The sequence below is a fragment of the Podarcis cretensis genome, assembly GCF_951804945.1.
Source record: "Podarcis cretensis genome assembly, chromosome: 5".
Lineage (NCBI taxonomy): Eukaryota > Metazoa > Chordata > Lepidosauria > Squamata > Lacertidae > Podarcis > Podarcis cretensis.
Window position 1 is genome coordinate 28,369,307 of NC_137174.1, and position 19,731 is coordinate 28,389,037.

The 19,731-nt window shown below is 44.8% G+C and overlaps 1 long non-coding RNA gene across 1 annotated transcript; it reads right to left on the reverse strand.

The window, feature by feature from the left end:
• Nucleotides 1-5,606: 5,606 nt before the first annotated feature.
• On the reverse strand, nt 5,607-9,113 carry LOC307215979. The gene is made up of 3 exons (XR_013838836.1): nt 9,074-9,113; nt 7,129-7,177; nt 5,607-7,030 (listed from the first exon to the last, which is right to left on the reverse strand). It is a non-coding gene; the product is annotated as an uncharacterized lncRNA (long non-coding RNA).
• Between the last annotated feature and the right edge of the window lie 10,618 nt (nt 9,114-19,731).

Here is a 19,731-nt window from a genome sequence, read left to right on the forward strand (position 1 = left end):
CATCCCAGTTCTTGTGCAGTTGGCGAGCATCCCTGGGTATAGCTTGCTGAAGGATCTGCCTTGCAACAGACTATCAGCGGTTCAAAAGGTATCTCTGGAACTGCATGTTATAAAGTGGCAAGCTGTGCCCCGCAAGGTGCCTTAGCATTCATATGTATGTGCCTGGAGGCAAAATACACACTACAATGAGATTTAACTTCTAGGGTCTCTTAGGGGGTGGGTGTGCACGAATCCTCCTGAAGAATGACCCTTCTAGAAATTAACACCAATGTTTTCTAACATCCCCAAAGGGCAGAAATGGGGGTAGCGACCCACCAGAAATAAGAAGGGTTGAAGTGTGTGAAATGCAACTGGTAGTATGGGTGGAGGTTGGTAGAAGTTGGCGTTTACTACATTTTCAGGCCCCAGTATTGGTTGGCAGACAAAATACAGTATTATAGACAGCAAAATACCAGCTGGTACTGGGGAAAGGACATAGCTCAATGGTAGACATCTGATAAGAGCTGTTCAACAGTGGAATGGACTTCCTCAGAAGGTTGTGGATTCTGCTTCACTGGAGGTTTTTAAGCAGAGGTGGATGACCGTCTGTCACATATAATCTAGTTGAGATTCCTGCATTGCAGGGGGTTGCACTAGATGGTCCTTGGAGTCGACCTCCAACTCTACAGTTTTGTGCTTCTATGCATGCAGGTCCCAGATTCCATCCCCAGAGCTGGAATAGTTCCCTGTCTGAAACCCTGCCAGTCAGTAGTGTTAACTTGGATGCATCATCTGTCTGATTTGGTTGAAGGCAGCTTCTTATGATCCTACCAAGGGGATGTGCAGAGAGACAGAGAAAGCCAATGCAACAAACATAGCTGCAGCTGGAACCAGATGGATGCCATCCCAGCATATTCTGTTATGTGCAAGCTATAAGGCATTGGCAGGCGCTCATGGAGACTGGAGCTGGGACAGTTGTACCCTTTCCATTGTCCTTTTGGTGGTCATTGATCAGTATCAGAGTACATGTTTTGCATGTAGATCAACCCTCAACATATTTAATACCTGACTCTCTGTAAGGCACTTCCAAACAAAGCAGGCCCTAGTGGGCTGCATGACCTTAAGCACAGGTATTTTTTACTGGGCTTACAAATGATACATTTAAGAGATCTCTCCATGCTCTTCAAATTCCTTACTTTTGGCTGAGAAGCTACAGAAACCCTTTGGCCACAATGGGACTACTTCAGAAAAATTGGTTGAATGGTCATACTTTAAAGGATGCCTTTATCTTAAATATTAGAACCATGGACTTTATAAGAGTTCTTTATTGAGAGAATATATACATGCAACCAAGGACACATGCAACCAAGTGTCTTCTGCCCCTACCCCACTTTAAAGCTGGTGCAGCATGAATAATCTCACCAATAGCAGAGGATCCATCCATGCCATCTCCAGCTCCATGGCTCACTGTGAGGAGACAGCTTGCTTTGTTTGTGTGTTGTCCAGTCCCAATGGATGGTTGCTTGATTTCACGCACATGTGAGCTGGCCCTTCAGTTCACCATCTGGCAAACTGAAACTATATGTCTTTGGAGAAGAGATAGATGCCCCTGGGATGAAGTCAGCATTTTGCATTGGATAGCCTTGCCACCAAGGACACCTCAATGGATCTCAGAACACCATTCCATGCCAACATCTTTTAATAGTGCCTGTCAAAACTTTATGATCTTAATCAGATGATATCCTTCAAGTCCTTCTTAGATGGGAGGTGAAAAGAGGTCCTTCTCAGTTGTGATGCCCTGTCTATGGAATGCCCTCCCTAGGGAGGCTCCCCTTTGTCCCCAGGCAAATATATTTGTATGTGCTTGGGTTCTTCCAGTATGTCGTTGAAGGTGGCTTTAACTGATGGTTTTATCTCTCTACTGTGTTTCTGTGGTTGCGTGTCGAGGTCCCCAAGCCACCCCCCAAATAACTCACAATGCACACTTAATTTTTGTTCAAGGTTTTTGGCATAATTTTGGCCACAACTTTATTTAAATACAAAGCCGTGAGTGGTTGTTTAGGCATTGGTTAAGACTATCTGTCCCCCCGCCTGGGGACAGAACTGACTTCTGGGCACCACTGAAATACAGTGCGGGGGAAAGCAAGTCGGGGAGAAATGGAGCTGAGTCACAGACCCTCAGTTCTCATCCGCATGCTCCCCGAAGGCTTGCCGGCCCTAGTCCCATTCCAGGGATTGGACGAAAAGATGGCAAGACCCAGGATTCCTTTAACGGAATTCCCTTTCCGCAGCAACCATGGAGGGGCAGGCCCAGCCTATCCTAACCCCTCCTCCACCAATTTATAACCAGTGCCTAACCGCAACCTTACAAGTTGTGACGATTTGCTACGCAGTAGGCAAAAACCAAATGGCCCAGCCAATCAGCCAGATGGACAAAATTCCTACCAGGCCCCTGCCCCAAAAGCAGGCGACCCCATGACAGGCATAGCAAGGTCAATGCAGCAACCCCTTACTCAAGGGCGGGTGGGCGGGTGATCCGTTGCAAGCACCAAAGAGAAAGCTCCAGGCTGCGTGCAGAGTATTTAAACATTTTACCGCTCCCACCAAAATTGCAACATAACTTTTACCCCAGCAACCCAGTGAACCAATCACTGCCCCAGGCCATCTTTAGAGACCCTGCCTGGTAACAGAGGGGTGGCTCAGCAGACCCCACCACAACACGTGCTCTCCATGAAGGAGAACACACTTTCTCCTAATTTTATTGTACTTGATAAGTTTTTTGTAAGTTGCGCCTGAATTTTTTATAGACAGAAGGGCAGGATATAAATATTTTAGATAAATAAATAAAAACATGATACCCACTGCAGGAAGAAAGAAATGTGGTACAGGCTTGCTATTCCAAGCCCTTTCACTGGGAATTATTCCTCCATTGCTTCTTATGTCTTTTTCATTTAGTTTCTGTGCAGCAAAGACTGAGCAACCCATCAGAAAGTTTGCCCATTCACTTTACGTGTTCTTTCAAAGCCTTGTTCTAAATGCAGATAGTCCTAGTTGCTTTTAGAAATGTTTTGAAAACTAATTAGCTAAGTTGGGGTGATGTGCAAAGCATTTAGAATTCCTGTTATCCCTTGAGTCTGATAAACCATGAAATCATGCATAAGTCACCAATTAAGCTCATCCAATGTTTAATGGGTAAAAGATCAGATATATTTGAACTTCATTCTAGCCAATTATGTTTCCCCCACAAACTGGTGCAGTGAAACTATTAATGGATCTTGACTTTGCCTTAGGCTTGAAGCTACCAATTTGTTCCTTTTTGCATGAAACTTCTTACTCAGTACATGTTACATTTTCTTGCTATTTAAATTATCTTGATCTGTCAGATGCTCCGAGAATGTTGCTTAATGTTCTGAGATGGCATATTAGTGCAGAAGGAATTTGGAATAAATTAATTGCACTCAGTAGTCACTACATGTGCAGAGCTTGTCACCTACCAAGATGAGTGCAACCCACCAACCATATATGGGGTCCATCAAGGACTGAAAAAGTGGGTGGTGGGTGACAGGAAGCACCTAGCCACAATCCATGGCTGGTGAGATGCAATGCGCTCAGAGCGTCGGAAATAGTGCAAACTTGCTAAATTTATAATGTTGCTTTAATAAAGGATATCACTTTGGTTTACTTACTTTCTAGATTCCTTTTCAGTTTTCTGTTTTAACTTTCTATAGCCTTGTGGCTGGCCTTTGAGTGACTGTAGGTAGCCTTACAGTGAAAGCCTTACTCAGAAGCAAGCCCCATTGAGTTCAACTGGGACTTACTCCTAGGTAAACTGCTATAGGATTGCACCCTTAGGGAAGCATAGAATCATTTTGAGAATATTAAGATGATGTTGTAGAGGAACTAATGGGTATGTAATTGGGAGCAGAAATTTGCATAAAAATTTGAAAATATGTTTCAAAGCTTGGAAACATCAAAGCACATTCAAATGCCAAGCTATCAATGTGGATGTTCAGTGTTTTTTAAAAGAAAAATGAAAGACAGAAATGTATGAGTTTCAGTTTTAAGTTGACTAATTATATCAAATAATTTCAGACAAATGCAATACCTTCCCTTTTTCTATTTTTCCTGATTGCGGCTAATGTGCTTTTTCAATATATATGGTAAGGACAAAGTCCTCCTGCTTTTCTGAAAGCAATGGGCTTTAATGCTGCCCTTGACCATGTGATAAAGGTGATGCTCTGAGTTTTATTGCATTTTCACATATTTATTTATTCAAGCAGTGCTTTTCTTTCCTGGGGGGGTACTCAAGGATACGTAGTACCAGTACCTTTTTTCCAGAAGAAAAGTACTGTATGCAAATATGTATATTTATAAACCTTGGGTGAAAATACAATTTATTTTAGTGAATGCTTTATGGCCAAATGGTCTCCTTAATAAAAAAAATTCAGAGTGTTCACAACAACATTGTTAACATTCCAGCAAACCAAACAGTGAAGACTCAATTCATGTAATGAGTCATTTTCATGCAGCATATCTACAGCAATTTATTTTGAATGCCATTGAGGTCCATTAAAATCCCATTGATATTGATGGGAGAATGAAGCACATTTGGGGCCTTCTCCCCTTGAAAACAATAATTGCTTAGCATTGGGTCAATAATATATGCACGAGTATGAAAGTTGCAGTCCCACTACCTCTCCATTCCGAACAGGAGGAACAGAGCATTTGACAGCTCATGGAATCATTATGAAATTGCAGAAGAAGGCCAAGTCCTTGCAAATTGTCCAACAAAATGCATATACCCCAAGTTCCTTGGCAACAGAAATTTCAGTTAAGTGGGCATGCGGCGAGGAAGCCATGACAGATTGGTATAAAACCAACAGAAGTTTGTCATGCTGATATACCCTTATCACTGGTGTCACTACTCCTCGAGGCTGAATGAGTCAACTGGACCTTTCTGAGCTTTATAATTATTTATATTGGTTGCATATAAAATGAAAGCCAAGAGTCTGAGTAGCAAAAGAAAGTACTGTTGTTGAGGAGAGGACAGGCCACACACCCCAATATGGAGATTGATGCACTTTTTCTTCCCTTCCCTCAGCCATTTCCCACTGTTTACACTCCTGATGGCACATTCCAAAATAAAACTTAGAAGGAAGGTCACAGTGCTTTGGCAAAGATGCTCATAAATCAATAACTTTCCTTGTTCATTATGTCATTTGGCTTAGTAATTCACCTTGAAGAGTGTGCTAACTAGGCAATGGCACAGCCAGGTTCAGGTGAGCACAGGACTGCAAGGAACACTGAAGCACAGAAAGAGATTGCTTGAGAGAAGGAGGGGGGGGGGACAGTCCAAATGCAGGGTGTCAGGTTGATGGAAAATAGGCAGAAAATGCCATGGGTCTAGCCTGGTGTCATCTTTTTTGAGGCCCTATGCTGATACAGTGTTGCCTCGCAAGACGAAAATAATCCGTTCCGTGATTCTCTTCGTCTAGCGGTTTTTTCGTCTTGCGAAGCAAGCCCATAGGAAATTCGTTTTGCAAAGCGCCTCCAAAACGGAAAACCCTTTCGTCTAGCGGGTTTTTCGTCTTGCGAGGCATTCGTCTTGTGGGGCACCACTGTAATGGCTTATATCTCATAAGGGTCATGTAACTCGGCTTCAGTAGGTTATTCACTGAATACAATGAACTTTTAAAAGAATTTATATAGCAACTTGCCCTCATAAGACATTTTAATCAATAGGACGTTGTAGTACTGATACCATCACTCTCTGTATCCTTGCTTCTGATATCCCCATTTCGTTAAAATGCATTCTTGATGTAAACATTAAAGCAGGTCTGCACAATCTGTAATCACAGCCAGTCATTCAGTCATGATCTGTCGCCCCTCCTCCTTGTTTTTACTGTCCCAGGCAGGCAGCAAAACGAGAAGGACAAGGTGGTAGGTAGATCAGTGCTGTGCAGGCGCAGCAGCTGGAGTTCCAGATTGACCACCAGTGGGCCCACACATTGCTGACTTCTCCACTGCACCCCTCCCTCCTGCTAAGTGGTAGCAATGTCACAGCTGCAGGGAGGACAGATGTGCACCCCACCTCTTCCCACCAACCACTTTGGGTGATGAGTGAGCTGTGGGGTGTTTTTTTTAAGGCATCACAAGTTGTAAAGGCAAGGATGGGCAACCTGCAGCCCTCCAGATGCTGTTGGATTCCAACTGCCTTCATCCCTGACTGAGGTTGATGTGAGTTGGAGGCCATGCTGGTTGAGGTTGATAGCAGCTGGAGTCCTTATGGAAGGCCGCAAGAAAGACGATCATTGTTGGCACCTGCCTGTTTTGTGTTTGGCTTATCTGAGTCTATCCTCTTGTCCTCTTTTCTTTTCTACAGGTTTTAAATAGAGCAGCTTTTCTTCTAAATTTATTCCTGCCAAATCCCCACAAGAGCACATGTGCTTTTTCTAAGAAATAAGCCGAACTATTGTCTGAAACTATTTCACCATGCCTAAACCTGCAGTGGAGTTTGGCTCCCATGTATTACAGAATCAGTTTTATCCTGAAAGCAGGTGGGCTGGTGGTACCTGAGTGAACATTTTCATTAGCCTGCATTGTAGCACATGCTCTGAGAAGATTTTCATAGTTTTCGCAATGCTTGGGAAAAGATGCTTTATGGCTGAAGCCAGCATATGTGTATATAGCTGCAACTTCACACAAGGATTTTCCTGATACGATGACACCATGCTGTTTTTAAGTGACTACCATGTATGTGTGTGTACATAAGACAGGACAGTAGAGGCCAGTAAGGTGGCATGGATTGTTTCCCTTTGAGCTTCCTAACAGCAGTTTGCTGGCACTTTTAAATGTACATCTCCATTCCCACATATGGCAGCGATCAGAGTGCCCAGCTTAAGACTGGGAACAAACATCCTGGGTCAAATCACATTCAGCTATGAACCTCACTAGGACATCTTGGGTCAGTCAGTCTTTATCCCCATAATTTGGCTTGCAGAACTGTTGTGAGAATAAGAGGGGGGAGGAACTTGTAAGACGCTCTAAGCCCCTAGGATAAAAACAGATGTAAAAGAATTAATCATCAAGAGGTGTCAGAATTCACCATAAAAGCCTCCCTTGTTCTCTTAGAATGACAATGGCACCCACCTGAGAGGTGCCAGAACTGAGTTCTGGTGAGTTCCAACTGAAAAAAGCCCTAAGAATAAGAATAACAAATACATATTTTTTAGATGAACAATTAGTTGGTTCATAGTGACCATCTATGTGTTTTATAGTGAAGATCAATGGCTAATTCATCCAAGCTTTCTCCAAAAGGCTGGTAGAATTACACTTATTATTATGATGATCTGATTGATCTGATTGAAATAACTTTGAAATATCTTAAGAAGTGGAAGGAAAAAGGTTGAAAAGAAAGCCAAATCTGGAAAGTACTATCGGTTCTTACGTCTCTCTTAATCTGCAGAAAGTTATATAGAGTTGTACTCAAGTCAACACAGAGTTTTGCTTCTTAATTTCAATTTAAATGTTGGTAGCAGTAGTAAGATATTTTCCAGAGGCAAAATGCCTTACAGTGCAGAAGATAATGGCTTCCACTGCAGTTTTCCAAGTGCCTTTTTCATGAATATATTGCATCCTACCGGTTTCATGCAATAGTGTGAGATGGTAGCATTTCTACTTTGAGTGGACTTGATTAATCACAGCAGAAAGTCTAATTCTATGTGTCATACTCCGACAGATCTATTATTGCACAGAGAATAGGTGACATTGTATCTCTCATCATTTTCCGAGCCACACACCAGACCCAGGACAAGTTCACAAAACAGGTCCCATTCTTCATGGACACACACTGTATAATGAAATATTTTATATTTAATTTTGAAAATGGTACAGATAGATCTTATCACTTTATAAGTTTAATTTTATAAAGTGAGCACTTCCCCCTCCTCCACCTTAGCAATGAATTTGTTTAACCTTGTCTTGCTGGTCACCTATACCACAAGGATTTAAGTATACAGTATAAGGAATGAAGCTTCTGTTCACAGCAAGTCCATTTGCTCTGGGAGTGGCAGTGTCATATTGTAACTAAGAACTTGCCTGAGTATGCTCTTTCCCCTCTGCGCTTCAAGTCCTTTTTCCTTTTTGTGTTGCATCTTTTGGACTGTAGGACTGAGGGTATGCACTGTCTTATTTTTCATCTTTGTGAGCTGCTCTGGGAGACTTTTTAACCGAAGAGTGGGCTAAAAGTGCTTTGAATGACTGAAGCTAAGCAATACTCTATTACATTATAAAGCATGCTGAAATCTAGAAATACAATACATAGATCCAGTGCTTTTTTCTGGGGATACACAAAGGTATGCATACCCCTAAACATTTTGTGAATCTTTGTACTTTTGTCCATTTACTGTATTTATTTTTCCTGTTTTGAACAATAACATGGTGATTTTCTTGAGTTAAAATGAGACTACACCTAAACATTTTTTTTAGAAAAAAAAGCACTTCATAGATCAGCCATAATTGCAGTCTTTCTTCACTAGGCTGTGGCTAATTCACAACAATAACTCAGCTAACAATGAATTGAACCAGTAACAGATGTTGTTTCACCATCTCTCTGTCTCTTACTCTCTGAAATCCACGTCATTATAAATACACAGGGCTAGGCTGGGGGTGTTCATATAGGGCTGGTTAACATATGTAGCAAACCATATGTGATCCCCACCCGAAAGAGAAAGGACTTCTTCAAGACTCTGGCCAAACTCATGTGGAAGTGTTCTTCTGATAAACTATTACATCATCAGCATTGATCAGTGGCTTGTGGTCAGTGGACTAGGGGGACTAGGCTAGTCTCCTAAAGATTCCCAGTAAATTAGAGTAGGGAGAGAGGTATGATTCTCCAAGGGGGCCCAAGAGCTCTTCTGCCACTTTCCCAAAAGCCCAGCTTTGAGAAGGAGGCATGATGCTCACATACGTTTCCTCCCAGCAATCACTGGCACCTCTGGCCCTAATTTTTCGCCTATGGAAAATGTCACCACATGCCACAGGCATCAATAATGTACCCCCCCCAAAAAAAGCTAGTCTAAAATGCAGGTTTTACCTTGGAAGAAGGCCATGTTGATTCTTAAGAGGAGGGTTCAGTATTCCCAGGTCTAAAGGTAAAGGTAAAGGTACCCCTGCCCGTACGGGCCAGTCTTGACAGACTCTGGGGTTGTGCGCCCATCTCACTTAAGAGGCCAGGGGCCAGCGCTGTCTGGAGACACTTCCGGGTCACGTGGCCAGCGTGACGAAGCTGCTCTGGCCAGAGCCAGAGCCAGAGCCAGAGCCGCACACGGAAACGCCGTTTACCTTCCCGCTGGTAAGCGGTCCCTATTTATCTACTTGCACCCGGAGGTGCTTTCGAACTGCTAGGTTGGCAGGCGCTGGGACCGAGCAGCAGGAGCGCACCCCGCCGCAGGGATTCGAACCGCCGACCTTTCGATCGGCATGTCCTAGGCGCTGAGGCTTTAACCCACAGCGCCACCTGCGTCCCATTCCCAGGTCTAGTCCTTGGCAAATAGGAAATCGCAGCTGGCAGCCACTTCAATCATCTCTTAAGCCTCTCCAACCCTCTCCTAGCTTCATATGCTTATATCCTCAGCAGCTCTGATCTCTGTGATGGCAGTGGCACTTCTTGGCATCACCATTAACAACTGTTCCTTTCCTACTGCAAGTAAACTTGCTATATCACAAATTCTCTCTCACTCCTCACCTTTCATTGCCCGCCCTCAAGTGAATCAAACGGATTCTAACTGCCTTAGAATGCTGCTGACAAACTCTCCTCCGCATTCCAAAGGCGAGGGCATTGCAACAGGAGCAGGCATTTCACCCCAAACTGCCTTCCAGACTGTTGATTGTCTTGCATCCTATATCAAGAGTGCAAGATTAGGGTTGCCATATTTCAAAAAGTGAAAATCTGGACACAAAAGTTGTTGAGCCTTTTTGGCAAAGTTGCTCTTCCTTGTGATGCTCACTATAATCTGAATAGCTAAGAGTCGAACGTGACTAAACAATAAAGACAAATGTTTTTCCTCATTGTGATCATCTGCTCTTGCCTAGGGATGAAGATAAATAAATCTGCTGTTTTCAGCTTTTCTCCATTTCTCATGTTTCTGAATTCAGTTCCATATCCATGTCAGTTTGTGGGGGTTTTTAATGAAAATTTGTGCATGTTTTTATATGCAACTTGGTGTGCAGTTTTTCCTAATACAGTGTACACATTGTTTGCAAGCCATATCCCTCAATAGAATGTGTTTTGATAAGATGTTTCCACTAAAGACATTGTTGAGGGTACTTTTCTCTATCATCTGCATACTTTTACATTTTTTTGGTTGGAGAACTTGCATCACAACATCCACAGATGTGCAGATTTTGAAAGGTAGCTGCATTTTAGCTCAGATATTGGTCCAGGAATGACAGGTTAGATAGGCTCACATTAAAGTGCAAACAGAACAAATTGCTCACCCATCCTTACTCACAGCTATCATCTGAAGAAACACAAGATTAACATGCAAAAAACATATTAGGAAATGTAATTATCTCTCCAAAGAAATTTCTTGATTCCGAAAGAGTAATACCACAGCAATTGTCAAAAATTATAACAAACTACATTTGAGTGTAATTCAAAACACATGATGCAGGGGTGAGGGGTGGTGATAACCTAGTGTGAAAGATAACAACATGACTTAGGGTGCTTCTTTAACCTCACTTACCCAGGAGTAAATCCCATTGAATTAAGTGGGACGTACCACTGAGTAGACATGGTTGGGCTTGCAGCCTTAGATCACTCCATATATGCATGGGGGCGGGGGCAGAAAATGCATTCTTTATACCATTCAGCAATGAATATGACTTCTAGAATTTTAGTTACCTATGGAACTTCCTGATATAGATATAAAACAGCCTTTCATCTATTGCATTTTGGTGGCAATCATCATGATGATTTGCTGAGTTTTTGAGTAACATAAAAAAATAATAATGAACAGATTGCTTCCAGTCAGTGGCCATATGGCAATGCACAAATGAATAAGTGAAGATTTTGAGCTCTCTCGCTCTTTCTCCCTCTTGTGTGTGGAGCTTTTAGAATGTAAAATACATGTCTGCCTCTTCTACTGCTTGAACAATTGCTGGGCAAAACACTGGTAAATGTCTGGTTGTAACCTAGGTCAGCCTTTGACCTTTAATCAATTGGAGCCCTATAATTTCCTGTGATGTGCCAAGCAGTAACTCTTTACAAAAGAAGGCCTTTATTTCTGCTGGGTCCATCTTAAAAGGTGTGTGTGTGTATGGCTTTATTTGGCAGTTCTGACAACTTTTGAATCCCCAAGTTGTCCCCAATGCATTTCAAAAGTGTACCATCTGATCACCTGAAGAAATTCTGACAGGTTGCAAAAGCACATCACTGTGAGATGGTTGTGGTTCGAGGACCCGACCCCCGCAATGTGGAAAGAATACACACGGACACGTGATATAAGGTTAATGGGCAAGGAAAGGCCACAATGCCCCTTCCGACCTTCAGGAGGAGGGGGGGTTGTGGGATCACGACCCCGCCCACACTCTGCGAGGCTGGCGTCAGCCTCGCAGGAGACAGGGATTCACCCAATTAGCATACCCTGTGGCGCCAGCCAATTGGCTGGCGGCAGGGGCGGGCCTTCCTAGGGCCACTTAAGGTCAGGGCAGCCCCTGGCTCACCCCCTTTCTTCCCTGGAGACGTCGCAGTTTCCCACCCACCCGCCCTTTAGGTTTTGCCACTGACCTTGCTATGGGCTTCGGCTGGTCGCCGCAAGGGGCCTGGTAGGAGTTTTTCCATTTGGCTAATTGGCTGGTTTTGTGAGCCACTTGGTTTTTTCGCCTACCTCGTAGCAAATCGTCACAACTCCCTCGGTTTTGGCGGTAGGCATTGGCCGGGGTATTATCATGCAGATGAGGTTGGGGGGGAGGAACGCCATCACCTCCCCCAATGCTTGAAGGGTAGTTCGTTAAAGGACTCCGAGGGGCGACGCCTCGTCCGAAACCTACGGAGGCTAGGGCCTAAAGCGCGCCCCCGAGCGGTAACCCCTTGGGGAGCGCCCAGGGATATGCATCTCGGGTGGCTCCCCCTGTTGGTGTTTAACCCTTCCCGGTCAGACCGGATAGTCGGTTAGGGCCAATGCCTAAAGCCAATACCCTTCTTTCCTGTAATCAATAAAGTTGTGGCCATTTTTCGCCCATTAACCTAAAACTCTGTGTCCGTTGTCTTCATTTATTCCACCTGTGGGGGGGAGGGAATAGCCACACAACTTTATTGATTACAGCAGTGAAAAGGTATTGGCTTAGGCATTGGATTTGAACAAGTGGGTTTTTTCACCAGAAGGTGGAGCCAGTTGATGCCGATCCAACTATAGGCTCACCCCTAATGTCACCGAGGGTCGTGCCATGGCCTCCCGCCAAGCAGGCATCGGACAGAATACACGACCGCCAGATTCCTTTAACGGAATACCCCTAAAGATTGAAGGCATAGGCGATGGCCACACCTAGCTCTTCGACACAGCACAACACATTATTCCAATGCCTAACCTACCCACCAATACCACAAAAAGTTGTGACGATTGCTACGAGGTAGGCGAAAAAACCAAAAAGGCCTAATGCCAAATGGAAAAACTCCTACCAGGCCCCCTAGTCAACCAGGGCGACCAACCTAAGGTCCATAGCAAGGCCAGTGACCCAAGCCCTAACTAAAAGGGAGTGGAGGGTGGGTGACTCGTGGTGAGAGGACGAAGAATGAGGCCGGGCGAAGGCTGCCGCCGCAGCAAAAGGCTGCTGAACACGCCCCCCTGAGGCACCTGGTTGGATGCCTGCTGGGGGGCGTGGTCGCCAGCCAGGTGAGGTGATGGCAGGGGGCTAATGCCCCCTGCTAGGGGCGGTGCTCGGGCTCCCGCCCACAACCACTCCCCTCTCTTGCAGGGAGGAGAGTCTTTGTGGTTCGAGGACCCGACCCCCGCAATGTGGAAAGAATACACACGGACACGTGATATAAGGTTAATGGGCAAGGAAAGGCCACAACTTTATTGATTACAGCAGTGAAAAGGTATTGGCTTAGGCATTGGATTTGAACAAGTGGGTTTTTTCACCAGAAGGTGGAGCCAGTTGATGCCGATCCAACTATAGGCTCACCCCTAATGTCACCGAGGGTCGTGCCATGGCCTCCCGCCAAGCAGGCATCGGACAGAATACACGACCGCCAGATTCCTTTAACGGAATACCCCTAAAGATTGAAGGCATAGGCGATGGCCACACCTAGCTCTTCGACACAGCACAACACATTATTCCAATGCCTAACCGCCACCCGAGCCGCAAGGCTCGCCGCCAATACCCTCACGGCTGTAACCAATCCCGGATACTATTAATGACGCTATCTAACCAGATGTCGTTCCCCAGGTCTGATAGATGCACCCCGTCATTCCGGTATAAGGCGTGCTCGCCGATACGGATACGGTCGTGATAAATGACTCGGCCATACATGAAGCGCACCCAACGGGCAACTGCCCGATTTACGAGTTTCCTGGTTTTTTCAATGGCCATACAGCTGCGCGCTCCGCGCCAAAAAGTCCTCTTCAGCATAGAAGACCAGAACACTGTCGTTCCGGGACATAAAGTAGCGAACGCATCCAAGTCACTTTTCATGCTCGCTAGCAAGTCCACACTTCTCCTACTAGTCAAGTCATTCTCTCCTAATTGGATGACCAGGATATCGGGAGGGCCGAACGCGGCTACTTTCTCCCACAACAACGGCTTAAGCTCGACCCAGAGCATGCCTCTTCTCGAGAACCAGGAAACTCGAACTCCAGGTGGTAAACCAAGGTTAGGCGCAAGGCCGCGGCTGGCCGCCCGAACACGGGCCCAATGGACTATACTGTGGCCGCAAAACCACACATGTCGCCTGAACACAGCTGAGGGTGAAAGGAGAGAGAAAACCGGTAAGTAAGAGGACAACAGGGGGAGCACTCTAACGTATGTAGCTTTTGTACGCATTGGATTTCCACCGGCCCATTTCCTTTATCCTATCCGTGGGCAGGCCCAAGTGGGCAGCAGTTGTTGCAGCACCGATCCTGAATGAATGCGCCGCATATTCTCGGGGAGATAGGCCACACTCCTCAATAGCTTTGCGGAGTACCCTGGTGAACTGGTGCCTCAACAATGGAGACCCATCCTCGTGCAACAGGAGCGGACCGGGGCCGGGTGGTCTAAGGTAAAGGTACCGCCTAGTGTCCTTTACCGGGCATGGGCCTTGTTGCGCCGATGCTGTCAGCTTAACCAGAACCCCTTTCCCAGCCTGATCTGTTTTGGACTGGCGTATCCTGACCATCAAAGCCGACTCAGACAACTGCACGTCCTCCATAAGAAGGCCGCGCGTAGAACCCCTCGCGCTAGCTTCCACTACAACCTCGCCAACTCTCAAAGCGCCAAAAAAGGCAATGGCGTACGCCGCGGAAAAGAGGCGGGCCTCAAACTTGCTCCAGCAAATTGACCTAAGCTTCAAGCGTATTTGAGATAGCAACCCATAAGAAATTGGCTTGCGGCCCTCGGTCCTAGGGGGTTGTGACCTGCTCCAACCTTCAATAGCTCTACGGATAAGAAAGTCACTACACGGGTCGGAAGAAAAGGTGGCTTTAGAAAAGAAGCTGATTGCAGCTACATGTATCTTTAAGGTTTTGGGAGCGCGTCCCAAATCATCCAGGTGGGAAAGGTACTGAAGGACATTGTCGGTGGTGGGTGGAACATTATGTGAAAGCCCAGATATCCCAGATATCTCACTCGTGGTGAGAGGACGAAGAATGAGGCCGGGCGAAGGCTGCCGCCGCAGCAAAAGGCTGCTGAACACGCCCCCCTGAGGCACCTGGTTGGATGCCTGCTGGGGGGCGTGGGCGCCAGCCAGGTGAGGTGATGGCAGGGGGCTAATGCCCCCTGCTAGGGGCGGTGCTCGGGCTCCCGCCCACAACCACTCCCCTCTCTTGCAGGGAGGAGAGTCTTTGTAGAACTTCATAAGCCCAACTCTACAGCACATTCATACCCATTTCTTTTTTAAAAAGTTAATATGGTTTGTTTTATAAGCAGTTTGTAGCTGTTACAATATTGTGTTCTTTTTACACACGGACACTGAGATCCAGCGCCGAGGGCCTTCTGGCGGTTCCCTCATTACGAGAAGTGAGGCTACAGGGAACCAGACAGAGGGCCTTCTCGGTAGTGGCGCCCGCCCTGTGGAACGCCCTCCCATCAGATGTCAAAGAGATAAAGAATTACCTGACATTCAGAAGACATCTTAAGGCAGCCCTGTTCAGGGAAGTTTTTAATATGTAATGCTGTACTGTTTTTAACACTGATTGGGAGCCGCCCAGAGTGGCTGGGGAAACTCAGCCAGATGGGCGGGGTATAAATAAATTATTATTATTATTATTATTATTATTATTCAAAAAATAACATTGAAGCAAATTAAATTAGTTGCTTTAGTAACCAGTTGTAATATCTGGATTCATTAATAACCCATTCATAACCAGTTGTATCTTATATTGAGGAATAGAAATGTTTCCCAACCCCCTGCAATGTAGGAATGTCAACAAACAGTTCCCCATCCAATTTGAAACCATACTGGACTCTGCTTAGCTTTCAAGACATGCTAGCAGTTTTATTGCTGCAGCAAAAGAGGATGTTGCTCTATTGCCTTACCCGAATATCTACCAGTTCATCCACGATCCAGGTGTTTGATTTTCTGCTTATCATAATCATATTATACTTCATACAATATTTCACAGATTATTTCCCCCCCCCCCCATATTATGCAGGATTTCACTAGAACCAACCTCTGAGCATTGGTGAAGGCTATTTTCTACATACTATATTCACTTGCTATGCAATAGTCTGTTCTTTACACACAGCAAGGCTTACTATTTGGATAGGCTCTTAACAAAGGAAGGGGAAGAGAGGAGTAGAAGAGAGGCAGTATGTTGTCATTTGGTGTTTAAATGGCCAAGCAAGAACCTACAGCCACAGTCTGGACTTGGTGATTGCATGCTTTTAAAAGCATATTTTTGTTTGTTCACTTTGATCAAAGGTACAGTGGTACCTCGGTTTACGAACTTAATCCATTTCGGAAGTCCGTTCTTAAACCAAAGCCGTTCTTAAACCGAGGGGCACTTTCTCTAATGAGGCCTCCTGCCGCTGGTGCCCTTCCACCTTTCAGCTTCCATTTGTAAACTGTGGTAAAGTTCGCTAAGACTACTTCTGGTTTTGCAGAGTTTGTAAATCAAATAGTTAGTTAACAGGGCTGTTCTTAAGCCAAGGTACCTATGTACACTAAAAAAAACCCTGTAATTGTCTATAATACATTATAGCTCAACACTTCAAGCTCAACTTCCCTGCAGCATAGGGAATACTATGCTTTCTTCTAAAGGATGCTGTATATTTTAATCCCATACATGTTTATTCAGCAGTAAATCCCATTGATTTCAGTGTGCCTTACTCCAGAATCAGAGGGCATAGGATTGCCCTGTTCATGTATATGCACTGCATGCACGTGCATGTGCTCTGGAATCAAGCTGTCTGTCCCCATGCAGAAGTTTTACTTTTGGAGACCTAGGGATGAGAATGGAAACACCAAGAATGGCAACCCTGGTCCACTTATGCAAAAACTAATACAGTGGTACCTCGGGTTAAGAATTTGTTCTGGAGGTCCGTTCTTAACCTGAAACCATTTTTAACCGGAGGTACTACTTTAGCTAATGGGGCCTCGTGCTGCCGCCACCGTGCAATTTCTGTTCTTATCCTGAAGTAAAGTTCTTACCCTGAGGTACTATTTCTGGCTATTTCTGGTTACAGGTCTGTAACCTGAAGCATCTGTAACCTGAGGTACCACTGTACAGTTTATAACAGGACACCCCAAATAGACTCCTCAGCAAAATAAGGACATTGATATGTCTAGGAGAAGCACCAGAGAACAGGGCCGATCCCTGATGCATAAGGATGTTTGAAGGGCATACATAGGAAGCTGTTAAAATGTTGGGACAAAACAATAGTGCCTTCAGAAAGGCCAACAGGAATGGTGGAGTTCAAGAACATCAGGAAGTTCACAAGTTCCCCATCCATGGTTAACTTTAAGTGAAAAGAGCCAAGAGAAAATTCTCTGCTGTATTCATGAGTGGTGAAATTGGGCAAATGAGATTTCATTGAATATTCAACATGGAGGGGAGCAAAATCCTCTTAACGGTTTCTTGGGAGTGGAGCTCACCAACACAGCTTATACCCCCTGTTCTTATTTTGTTGCTACTCATGAAAATGGCAGCAGCATTTCTGGACAGGCAGCCTGACCATCACTCTGCCCACCCTGCCCATAATTCTCCTAACCTTCTAGAGCACTGGTCTGGGGAGGTAGAAATAGTGGTTGCCACACAAAAACAGCACAGATTTTTCTTTTTGCAAAATTGGGTGTGGGGAGAAAATATCTAAAACATCTCCCAAAAACTCTCCTCTGAAAAATTTCAGATTACCTTTAAACTCCCCTTTTCTCCTGCTCTTGTTACTATGCTGCAGCAGCTATGGTTGCTTATTCAATCTACCTGTTAAACCATCACTTTAAAATGAGGCGAGTGCTTGCCCCACAGTGGGTAACAGAGGCTGTCAAATGGGACAGCACTTAGTCTCTGTTGACTTTGCTGATCTCTGATGCCAGTTACAGCCTCAGTCGTTTCTGTGTGCACAGCTCCTGCACTTTGAAGCTTAGAGAGATGTCTTTGCTGAATGCGTCGTCTGCAGCTGTTGCAGGAGAGAGCAGCAGGAATACTAATAAAACCTTAAACAATAAAGCCGCCACTTCTTTTTGAGCATGCACTACAAGAAGCCTGCAGATTTAGAGAACGAAAGCAAAACAGCCTGGTCCTGAAGGCAGCTTACTTGTGAGCTGCACTTAAATGCCTCCTTTTTGCAAAAATCCCACTGCTGTGCATCTATGGCAGTAAAAGCCCTCGACTTTGCTGAAGCGGTTTGGGGAGCTGCTGCAAGACTCTTGAGAAGTCCCAGCATTTGCATTCTCAACAACAGCTGTCCAACAGAGGCTGTGCTAACTCCAAGTGCATCAGCACCCAAAGCAGCTTGACAACAAGTAGATCCAATTTATCTGGCAGTGAAGAGATGGCTCCAATTCAACCTTCCAAAATAGTTACATTTTCTCAGCAAAGAAGGAAATTAAATCTTGTCAGAGCATGGCAGAGAAGACGTGTAGCTGCTGCTCCAGAAATGTATTTTTTTATTTAAGGCAACCAAGTTAGCTTTGTACCAAGATGCTATGCTTAAGAATAGAATGCCATGGTTTGAGTATGTCTGCAAATCCACAGATTGGCCCAGAAATGGTCTTGATCATGAGAGGGAACCTCTATGTTTAGAAGCAGTTTCCCTGACCTGAAAAGGATTCTAGAATGGTTTTCTAAAATGCATTTTCATGGACTTTTTATACAGAGTCTCAGGGAAAAAAATCACAGTTCAAACCCCACAGACAAAATATTTATATAACATAAAGTAAGGTAAAGGTAAAGGGACCCCTGACCATTAGGTCCAGTCCTGACCGACTCTGGGGCTGCAGCGCTCATCTCACTTTATTGGCCGAGGGAGCCGGCGTACAGCTTCCAGGTCATGTGGCCAGCATGGCTAAGCTGCTTCTGCCAAACCAGAGCAGCACACGTAAACGCCGTTTACCTTCCTGCCAGAGCGGTACCTATTTATCTACTTGTACTTTGACGTGCTTTCGAACTGCTAGGTTGGCAGGAGCAGGGACCGAGCAATGGGAGCTCACCCCGTCGCAGGGATTTGAACCGCCGACCTTCTGATCAGCAAGTCCTAGGTTTAACCCACAGTGCCACCTGCGTCCCTATATCACATAAAGTACTGTGCTATTAAAAGATATCAGTTCATACATTCAGATGACAGTCACCAGGTGTCCTGTAATCAAATACAGAGAAATGGAAGTTAAACATACACTTTTGCAAACTAGTCCTATGCCGTCCTTCATCAGTCCAGATCAGTGGTACCTGCTGCTCCATAAATCTGTTCGGTATGGGACGCAATACTTCCTAAAGCAGCATGTTTAAAATAGCTTCTATAGCAAAAACAGCCACTCTTTCTTAGGAAAACGTGTCTTAAACAATAGTTCCATCAAGCCAAGAAGGTCATTGCATTTAAACACATCACATCAGCAATTTGCAATTAAAATGCAGTGACATACCAGAAGAATCTTGGTCCTTGCTGAAGAATAAGGGACAGAAGGAAGAATGGTGAGAACATTAGATCACCCCCTTCAGGATTAATTAATTTGCCAGAAGCTGACAAATGTATTTCTGAAACAGCTGAAGGCAAGTGTTAATTGGAGACTTATCTTTCCTACTTTGAAGAAAGTTTCAGTCTAAACTAAAATTGGTTTATTTCTGTTTTCAACTTCAGTTCCTTAAGTTGTAGTGGAGTTGTTTACCTGATCACTTATGTGATAAGGTGGACAGATGCTTACAGGGTCCTGTGCTTACACCAAAACTGTAACTGGGTGTGCGGGTCTTATATTACGCAGCACACAGGGATGCTCCTTCTATTGCTATTAATTGGCTTTGGACTTTCTTACATCACGGGTTAGGTTTGCTTTCATCTTTATAAGGATGAATGGGAGTACCAGCATCTTTGTTCAGCCTGCCACTGCTGCCTGCCAAC